A 10,825-nucleotide genomic window follows, 5' to 3' on the forward strand; every position below is an offset into this window, starting at 1 on the left:
TAAAATCAGGCATCCAGATTGGCTTTGGAGTAGCAAAGGGCTGCTTTGTTATCCTTACACTGGTCATAGAGGTAGAATTTCAATATTACAGAAATTCAAGATCTGTTGTATCTTCCATTAAGGTTGACTGAAGGACATCGGGTATGGGAGAGTTGTGTCTGGACGTTATGGAATAAAATCCCTGTGCTACAAATACTGAGTAAAGTATATAACAATAACATATAATACATAAATTACTGGAATTGTTACAGCAACTGGATGTTTAAAAGCCTACTTACGTATGTAACTGGGGGTTGTGATCATGCTCTGCCGAAGTTGGCAGGAGCTGCTCGCTCGGTGTCTTTGTCTGTGGTGTCAGGTAGCTGAGTGAGCTACTTTATTATGAAAATTGCATTCAGCTGAAAAAATGCTAAATATTTTCAAGTGCCTGTGGGAAAAGCTAGGTTTGTATTAAAGGATTTGGTTCTTAAAGTCACCGAGAAGTTAATGCTTCTCAGGTGCATCTGAGGGAGAGCGTTTTCGATTATAATACTAAAATCTTTCAGAAGAGAATGTATTGCTTTGAATGAGCTGTTCTGACACTTCAGTAGGCTACACTGGAGATTTATTATGTGCTCTGTTTACCTCTGTTAAAAAGTAGAAGTGGTATTTTAAATGGTGATTTTTGTCCAAGTTCTTGGAGCATTAATGTCTTCAGCCCCTTCACAAAGCAAAGTAGCACAGAGTTTTCTTACAAGGTCTGAAATGAAATTTTTTTTGAAGCGTCTAGGTAAAAAAAAGTTGAATGGATAATTATGCTTGCTGTGGTGGAGTTATAAGGGCACTTCATACAGGTATCATTTCTTCTCTTTCCCCTCTGGGAATATCTCTATTAATACAGCCACCTTTGGTCTGTTATTTTCTTAAAATTGGAGTTGTTAGATTACTTTAACTCTGCTGCTCTAATTGAAACAGAAAGACTTTGATCCAGCAAATCACTTAAAATGAGTGGATAATTCATGTATATAAATAATAATTTCATTAAAGTGACTACTCACATGCTCCATTCTACAGTTGCTCAAGTGCTTTCATAGATCAGGGGTCTAACTGCAAAATGTTGTATTTGTTTTCCAAACGATTCCAAGTAGCAATAATAAGAATAATTGGAAGCTTAAAGTAACATAGCCTTACTTACATTTTCTGCATTTACTTTTATTAAATTATATTCTAAACAAGTCACAGGTCTGATTCTCAAGTACAGGTATCTAACCTTTGTGCTGGTTCAGTAACTGTGTATCATCATAAATGTGTAAAGAATTAACCACCTGACTGGTGATTTGTATACTCAGTCCTTTAGATGGGTTTCTACTGTGCACAGGTCTGAAAACCTGTACCTGGATTAGCAGTCACAGCTCCTGACTGAGCAGATGCCTTGACCAAATATTTGTATTTACAAAACAGAGAAGTAAATGCAGGCAAACAAAGCACCGTTGCACCTACTGGCAAAATTTGTGAAACCTAGAGGGTGTAGTTATTGCAGGCTGGTTTATTTTTAATGCTATATCCTATAGCGTACTGGTAACAAACATATACATTGTATTAGCATAAAGTACATAAATCCCCTGTGTTATACTTTTCTCACTGGTGGTTATAGATGCTTAATTTTGGAATTGGTTTTGGTGTTCCACGAATCATGAGAATTGACCATACAGCATGCATGTTTAAAAAACACCAAGTAGCTGAATCATTGCTTAATTTCTTTCCCGTTCCTGATTTTGGAAATGCTGAATATTCAGGGTCTGACAACCAGAGCTCACTTTTGAAAATTCTGCCGTATCAGCTGTTGATCAGGGGATTCTCGCTGCTGCACCGCCGTATGTGTGTATACATCAGTATAAACTGATAGCAGTGAGCAATCCACGTGTGGGTTCCAGCCTCATACGAAAGTGCCCTTCCCTGTCTGCCCTTAGCATGGGGTAGCGAGGGTTTCGCTATTGACTTCAGTGATAGGGGACCGAACAGCTGCGGAGCTGCATGTGGCACCACCCAAATCGTGTTCCCTGTTATCCCAGCTTCTTCTCACTTTTCCCTCTGCTTTGCTAGTCACAGTAGCAGGCAGGGCTTACTTGTCCCATGCCAGCTCCTGCACTCTGCTCCTACCTGCTCACCACCTGTGGAAAGCTCCTCCTGAAGAGCTTCTCCTCTTCCAGAGCCTCTTCTTGTTCCCCCTATTCCTGATGATCATAAGGAAATTAATAAATAGTCCACGTACATGATACATATCTGTTTAAATAAAGAGAAGTCCAGATGCATGCGCTTAAGTTTACATGGAAGAAGTCTAAAATGTATGTAAATACAAGGCACGCATTTGGGGATTTTGGGGGCGATAGTCTAGGTGCTTTGCAGCATGGGCTGCCAAAGGATTTGGGTACTGCTTAGCATACCGTGGCACTGGCAGAATAGAGATGAAGCTAGTGATAATTATCATCCTTGCATAAAGAGACTTTCTCCCTTATAATGTTGTGGCAGATAAATCTCTGAGTGTTTTGGTCATTTACAACAGATAGCATATTATGGTAGATCTTGAGCTCCTGGTGAAATACACATAATTCCAAGTGTCAATTTAGAGATACTTGTGTTTCTTTAAGGAATGAGCAGCCTTTCTTTTTTTCTTCCTTTTTTTTTTTTTTTTTTTTTTTTTATCCCAATGCAAATGAAATCCTTGTCCTTCATTCAGAAAATGGCCAGAGCTTGCTATCTGGCTTGGACAAATCAAACGTCTTTGAACAAAAATAGTAATAAAAATGTAATATTCTCACAGTCACTTCTGTTGAAGTCCGCTGAAGCTGTACCTGGCTTTAAATGCAAGGCTGAGTTTGTTCTGATTATTTCTTTCCATTTTCAAAGCTGCTGATCAGCAAAAATTAATAGATACATGATTCTGCATCTCTGCCAGTTCAGCTGCACAACAGACAGATCCCCGGTGGGAATCTGTGCCAGGCCCGGTGCCCGCAGCACAGCTGATGGACACGGCAGGCAGCGGGTGTGAGTCCATCAGCGCGGACTCCCTTCTTGTCTCGTTGCACATCACTTTGGTATTAAAAGTCAATGCAAGATATAAGTTATCATTTCAAAGGAAGCGAGATCAGCCTGTTGCGGACCACTGCTCCTTCTCAGCCTTGTCGCGATAGGTCGCGTAACGGCAGTCGCTGTGGCAGGGCAGGAGATCACTTCTATGCCATTCGGCCAAATTCTCCGCATAAGCAACTCCACTGAGCACTGGACCTATTAAAAATGAAAACCAACTTTGCAGTGTACTCGGGGCTAAATAAGAGGCTGTGAAGCCAGTAGAAATAATCCCAGTGGTTTCAGGGGACTTTGAGCCAGGGCTTAGCTGAAGATGGGCACAAAAATGCAGCCATGATGAGCATGCTTGTAGTTTTTTCAAATGATGTAAGAATAATTCCTGCAGAAAGAGAGATAATTCGAAGGAGAGGGAAGAACAGCAATTTTCCTCCTGAATTGAGAAAATGAAAACTGTTGGGTATGTGTTGCTATCACAGCAAAATGTTTCTATCCAGGCTCAATGCTTCAGCATGTAAACAACTTCCACTGAAATCTGCAAAGCGACTGTGCAGAGCATCTGGGAAAATATTCGTGATTTAAATGCATTAAGCAAAATGGTAATGTTATTTGAGTTTGGTTAATCAATAACAGAGGAGAAATGTAACACTTTAGTTTGATTAACCTTCTGCCATACAACACAAAGTCAATGAAATCAGAAATACTTTGTTCTTTTTTTAAAATTTGCATAAATTATAGTGGGATTTAATTTCTGGGAGTGTTGTGTTTTTTTCCCTATCATTATCTGTATATTTTATCTGAAGTTTGTTTGTTGCTTTAGAACGACGTACTTGTCCACTGGAGACAAAATACGCACTTTGTTCGATTCCTTACTTGAGGTCAAATTCTCTTGAGGAGAACAAGTGTGGGTTGTGTAGCTGTCAAAAGAGGGTTTAGTGCCTGACCCTAAGAAGCGTTCAAAGCCCAGATCTCTCTTTTTTTTATTGCTTTTCATTTTCATTGTTTGTACTTTATACTTAAGAAGGGGCCTCTGCAGAGGGGAAAGCCCCTGCTTTGGTATTCACAACTAGCAGCCTTCTGTGGCAGCCTTCTACTGAATCACCTCAAAAGCTTTTCATGGCAAGAATTTGGAAACCACTCCTCTGTGTCAACTGCTGGTGCATAATGATACCCGCGTGTGGAGGGGTTGGGGCAGGATGCGGTGGTACACGCACTGGACAGAGCCTGGGGAGGACTGGATGGAGGTGGAGTCAGGGGTTCAGGGCACATGCAGAAATGTTCTTGCAATAACAGAAAGTACTGGAGGTATGTAAGCTTGGATGCAATGACGCGGGAGGGTGAATCCAAAAGGGTAAGTTGCTGAATTAATGTAGTTTAGAGGAAGGTACAGACAATAACTGTTTAACGGGATGCTCGCTGAAAAGTTGATGATACGGTTTTATATATCCGTGCTCAAACAGAAGCTGCGTCTTACATTCTCTACAGATGGTGTTTATATAGTGTACGCAAATTCAGTGTTAGAAATGGCCATAAAAAAGCCCAAGATTTTGTATAATTATTCACAATCACTATTGTGTAATTGGAAAGTGTAAGTATTATATTACATTTTATTTTATGGAACTACAGTGCAATTATACTTGGCAATAGCTGTTAACAGTATGAGGTGCCTTATTTGTAAAAAATGCAAAATACTTGTAGTCTTCCTAACTGAACCTGAGTTTTGGCTACCATACAGGTGTAGTAAAGGTGGATTTCAAGTCCTTTCCATCCTGGTTGGCAAGACTGTTGGCCTTATCTTTTTTATCTCAGGTAGTAACGCACAGTTCTCCAGGGCCATTTCAAGGGAGCCAGGAGCACAAGAGGACCAAACAAACAGATGGACTAAGATAACGCGAACCTGAGTCAAGCGGAGGAAGGTCACCTCTTGGGAGAGTTACACAATTCTTGTGGGAGCCTGCCCGTGGCAGGGCCATGGCTCTCAGGTGGGGTAATTTCAGGTGCTGCCGGGTGGGAGGGTGGAGACTGCACGAGCCCTCCTCTCTGCTGGAAAAGGCATGAAATAGAAGTAATCTTAGGCAAAGGAAATGACTAGATCTTTTCTCATCTACATATCTTCGGATAGACTACATATACTATGTATTCTGGCATAATTTGCACCCTTAAGAAACCCTAGCAAGGAGCAGTTGCTCCCCTACTCAGACCAGAGGCTCCAAATAGGCATTGGTATGGGGGGGCATGGTTTTAATTACACCGATCTCCAGCCAGCGTCTGGGAGCCAAGGAAATGCAAGGGCACGTGGGCACTCTGTATCAGCATTGTCTGGTTCAGCAAACCAGAAGCGTTTCACATGGTACTGTCTCGGCAGAGAACACAGGCAAATAAAAGCTGAGTAAGCCAAGAAGCCGCACAAAGAAATAAAATAGCTTTCAGGTTATCTGAGAGTACTGAAAAATGAGAAAAAAATTCTCTCTAAATTATGGACTGCATGAGCTTTCACGTGCAGCAAAAATTCCTCCAGAATTGTATTTGTTGCTCGTAATATTCAACTGGGAATAACATGACAGGCTTGCAGAGTCCCTGCAGGGTGCAGTGCACTTGTAGGCGCTATTCAAGCTACGTTTTTGAGGGCAAATGTTACTTTCTGTTTGTTGCCGCTGGTTCAGTACTCTCATTTTTATGCAGACTTGAGGCCATATCATTAGTCTCCGGTGCCTGTTCTCAACAGCCAGCCGGTCCCAGCCAGGCAACGTCGACGGTAAAGCGACTTTCAGGATCCTACGATACAGGAAGTCCCCGAGACACGAGGAAACCTTCCCTGCGAAACGGGGCTCCTGCTGGCCCTGCGGTGGGTGAAGGGCATTTGGATTGCTGGCTGCACCGGGCGTGGGGCAACAGGAAGGTGCCTGGAAATGCACCCGCTTTGCAGGTCTCCTCTGAGCCCTTACCAGGGAGGTCATCTCAAGCTCTCCATCCTGCCGGCGTAGGGCGATCCCATAGACGCTGCCTGAGCAGGGCGTTCCAGGAGAGGAAAACTTGTCTGACTTGGAAAGCTATGCCCGCTGGGCTGGTGCTCGAGGGTGCTGGTGGCCCCCGGGGACCTGCTGGCGAGGAGGGGCTCTGCCGTCCCCCCCGCGCCGGCTGCCGAGCTGGGCTCTGCCTGCAGCTGCGAGGCAGCCCCGGCTCAGCCGGAGGCACCGCCGGCAGCCCCGAGGGAAGGCTGCTCGCAACGCGCCAGAAAGCGTGCAAGCCGCCAACCGTGCGGCAGAAACCAGTGATAGTCAGTGGCTCTTTTTTGCCTTCGAACAACTTCGCTAGAGGATCCAGAGCTACGGCCAATACGAATTTGTTGGGAAGGACTCCTTTAATGAACATGCCGAAAATGTTACGCGTCCCCTCTAAGACTAAACCCTGCGGAGGAGGAGGAGGGGCAGGAGAGAGAGAACTTCCAGCCTCTACTCCTGCGCTTTAGGTTGTTTAATGTTTTTCTGTTTCTGATGCAAAGCTTTGGCTGTTTGAATTGCAACGTCTTGGGGTCAAGGATAGTTTGCTCTTGGGAGGGTACGTACTGTAATGTGGTCCTGATCTTTCCGGTGACCTCTGTACGCTACTGAAAAATAATTGGTAACAAGGCAATGAGGAGAAAGGTGGGACTCGGTGTAATTGATTGGAAATGCCTACAAAAAGAAAGCAGTTCCAGGGAGTTCGTTCCTGTCCTCCCTCTTGGTGTAGTTTGGTGGGTGAGAAGAAGAGCGTTACGAAATGGACGTTCAGCTGGCTGATTTTGTGATGGGTGTTGGGATTGGGATTGAGTATGGGGCGCTAACCCCTTTGGGCTGGCCTAATTGTATTTCAGGCCTTATTGTACAGTGCAAAAGCATGTGTTCAAGCCTATTGATATTCAGGTGATACTGATTCGGCATGTGTTTGGATGTAAAAATCTGCTTAAATTTCATAGATTTTAATTACAGAAAAATTATAAACACCAATAAAAGCCCAGATCAAATCAACCCAGTCTAAATCATCCACAGGCACCAATGGCCTCCATTGCCCTTTGAACCTGGAGATAAGCTAATGATATCTGTGGCCCGCCGAGAGCCCATTTCTAGCTGCCAGCGTCCTGACTCTACCTTGTTCTTGGAATCAATGACTCTTAAGCACATGCTTAAAGTTAAGCTCCTTATGAAGTTTGTTCCTGAGTAGGTAACATAATTAAGATTTAAGAACAATACAAAAGCCTGTAACGGCTCATAATCCATCTCATCTTTTTCCAGACTTTGGAAATAGAAATAATGAGAATTCCCAAAGGATTTATGTTTCACTTTTATTTTGGTTTTTGGTTCTGTTAAGGAATTCACTCTACAGAAGTGAAGCGAGAAGAAAAGTTTGTTATGGAGGTTTTTGGTAAAACTGAAGCAGCAGATTAAATAGGTGACTTCATGAAAAGCTGAACCAAGTTGCTTTTATTCTTGGTGATTAATTAAAGTCTGGGATGTTTAAGTGCTGATAACTGCACCTGTTTCTTGAAAACATTATCCTGGGTTTCCCGTGTGGAAAAACACAGAGCGCTGGTCGTCTGCAGCGCAAGGCAAATATTGCTGCGACTGAGATTTGCTGGTCAGGTACTGAAAGAAACTGAGTCCTTGGGGCAGAGTAGATAGATGATTCCTCTGTGAATTAAACAGCACCTGGATAAAGATTCATTAACCCATTACAGTATTATTTATAGCATTTCCATCCTATGGTTTTAGTTTAGTGCCAGTGGGGGTTTAGCCATCACCTCTTGAAATCAATTGTAAAGTTTGCAATGGCTTTGGTGCTACTGGACCAAATCCTGACAGAGCAGCTTCAATACTTTTATCTAGTAAAAGAATTATCGTTAACTCAGAGCTGCGTGTGCTTAAATGCCTGCTGTAAGTAGAGGTGAAGGCCATTTTGACTCAGAGCCCAATGCAGTCCTGTTTAGCTTTGCAGCCCTGCAGGACCGCCTGTGAGCAGTACTGAGCTTGGGGAAAATTTGGGGATGTAGCTGGTGTTGAAAGACTTGATATTGTTTCCCCTTGGAGTATGATTTGATTCACATAATTGTAAGTGCAGTCTCTTGCTTTCCACACCTAGGCAATTAAGCAGCCAGTCATTACCAAAATAGATGCTGCCTCTGCCGTCACAGTATTTGGTCACAAAGCAAAATCAACATTGCTGGGGTTTTTTTCTTCACATAGCAGTGGAATTAGATTCTCTTCCCTACTCCCTTTCCCACTTTTGGTCCATATATAGTTCTTTAAGGTAAAACAGGTTTGCTTAAAAAAAACACCCCAGCAGCGTAAACCAAAACCAACTGTGTTCATTGGAGTGTTTTGTACATCATAGCTGCTACTTATCATTCTTATTCATCTGGTATTTATAGAGAAAGCCTGTCTTGATATCTTGAAGGTATTTTTAATGAGTACATGTCATGAATTTTCCAACTGCTTTTGGATTGAAAATTATTTCCTTTCTATTTGTCACAGAATCTTGTTATTTTACATTTTAAAAGGTTCTTGCACACCTCCCCGACACCTGGATTGTAAGTCATTATTGACTATTGTAGTTCGAAAATGAAAGTTGGTAGAATTTACTTCAAGCCTGTTCAACTAAATAAAAAAGTTAACTTCTGCTTAAAAAAACCCCAACAAAACTGCCACATAGTTACTGTACTCTCTCAGCTAAAGACCTGCTCTGACATATTCACGAAAAAGGTTAAATCCTGCACTCCTGGTCTGTAAAGCACATGCACTGGCCATCCCCTTGCTCTTGCAGAACAGATAATCAAACTGTTGGGCTCCTCCTGACAGGATCCTACAATTTTATGTGGCTTCAAAGGATGGACTGATCAAACTCATCAAGGAAAATCCACCCAGGTTTATTCAACACAAAGACACCGTTGCTGATGTGGGAAGCCCCCTGGATAAAATTTCTTGGAGACTGGAAAGCAATCTGAGAAAATACCATGTTGTGCGTGTCTTGTGCTTACCCTCATCCCAGAGCAGCTGCTTTTGGACGCTGGAGAATGGGCTGCGTAAACCTTTGCTATGCCTATTTTTAGGTCTTATGTTTAAAGGACTAATTTTAAAACCACTGCAAAGGTTACTTTGGCTTTGGGAAGTTTCAGAATGGGGAAGGCAAAGCTGAGTTTCATGAGCAAACTCTATAGGCAAAATCTCTGAAAATGGAAGGCTAAGTAAGTGGGAAAATTTAAGGCATTAAGTTAGTCTCTTCCAAGCCTTCAGCCTAATTGTTGAGCACTGAATAGTAACTACTAATTTTCTTTCTTTATCAAACCGTGAGTACATTAGGAGGATTTCCTTGTTTTATTTTTCGAATATTACTGAAGCTGAGTACACCCTGCTCTGCCGAACGGGCCGAGTAACTCTCGGTTTCAATGGGAACAGATGGAGACTCCTGCCTGTAAGACTGTGGTTGCTGTTTGATCACCACTAATCGGATGACTTTTTACTGACCTTCACAATTCGGTATAAGAAAATAGTGCGTATTTTGGTCATAACCTTGTAAAACTTCAGTTTGCATTTTAAAATATTTGGAGTGGAGAGGAATAATGAGCTTTCACTACCCACATTAAATAGATAATTAAGAATATGACTATTAAGAAGCTCAGTTTAAAGAGCTACTGATTGATTTGCTGCAAGTTACTGTGAATAAGGTCTGCAAGGAGGAAAACAGGATTACAATTTAAAGATTGTAATTCAATGGGTTAGAATTTTTACCATTTCCCATTCTCATTACATTTGCAGGAATAAAGGACTTCTGTCACACAATTTAGCAATTACTAGAGTAAAAGAGATTTCTCTTTTCTGTTGTTAGTTGTTTTGATGATCACACAGTCAATACCAGAAAGCAGCCAAAACCATTGTTATTTTTAATGTAGGTTGATGACATGCTTTACTGTCCGGGCAAACATGGCATAGAGTGGTGTTGTGGTTTAACCCCAGCCTGGAATTAAGCACCACGCAGTCGCTTGTTCGCTCCCCACCCCCACCCCAGTGGGATGGGGAAGAGAATTGGAGGGGGAAGTAAAACTTATGGGTTGAGATAAAGACAGTTTAACAGGACAGAAAACGAAAGGAAAATAATACTACTACTGCTAATAATAAGAGAATATACGGAACAAGTGATGTGCAATACAATTGCTTCACCACCCCCTGACAGGTGCCCAGCCAGTCCCCGAGCCAAGGTGCCCCTCGGCCAACTCCCCCCAGTTTATATACTGGGCATGACATCACGTGGTATGGAATACCCCTTCGGCCAGGTGGGGTCAGGTGCCCTGGCTGTGTCCCCTTCCAACTTCTTGTGCCCCTCCAGCCTTCTTGCTGAAAAGCTGAAAAGTCCTTGACTTGGTGTAAACACTGCTCAGCAACAACTAAAACCTCAGCGTGTTATCAACATTATGCTCATCCTAAATCCAAAACACAGCACTATACCAGCTACTAGAAAGAAAATTAACTTTATTCTAGCTGAAACTAAGACAAGTGCTAAAGACCATGTCCCATGGATGGCATGAAGTTAAAATCTTGCTTCCACGGTTTAACAAAATGAAGGACAAAATCTGCTGGAGAGCAGCATGCTTCCCACGGTGACCCCTGGAGAGTGCAAATCCTTCCAGCATCACAGGAGTGACATAGTTAAGGGCTACTGGTTTTCTGTGGTGTGGTTGCCCACACTTCGAGGACTTTTGAAGTGTTCCCGCTCTGAATCAGTTGGGTGGGTT

The sequence above is a fragment of the Accipiter gentilis genome, chromosome 7 (genome assembly GCF_929443795.1).
Source record: "Accipiter gentilis chromosome 7, bAccGen1.1, whole genome shotgun sequence".
Taxonomy (NCBI): domain Eukaryota; kingdom Metazoa; phylum Chordata; class Aves; order Accipitriformes; family Accipitridae; genus Astur; species Astur gentilis.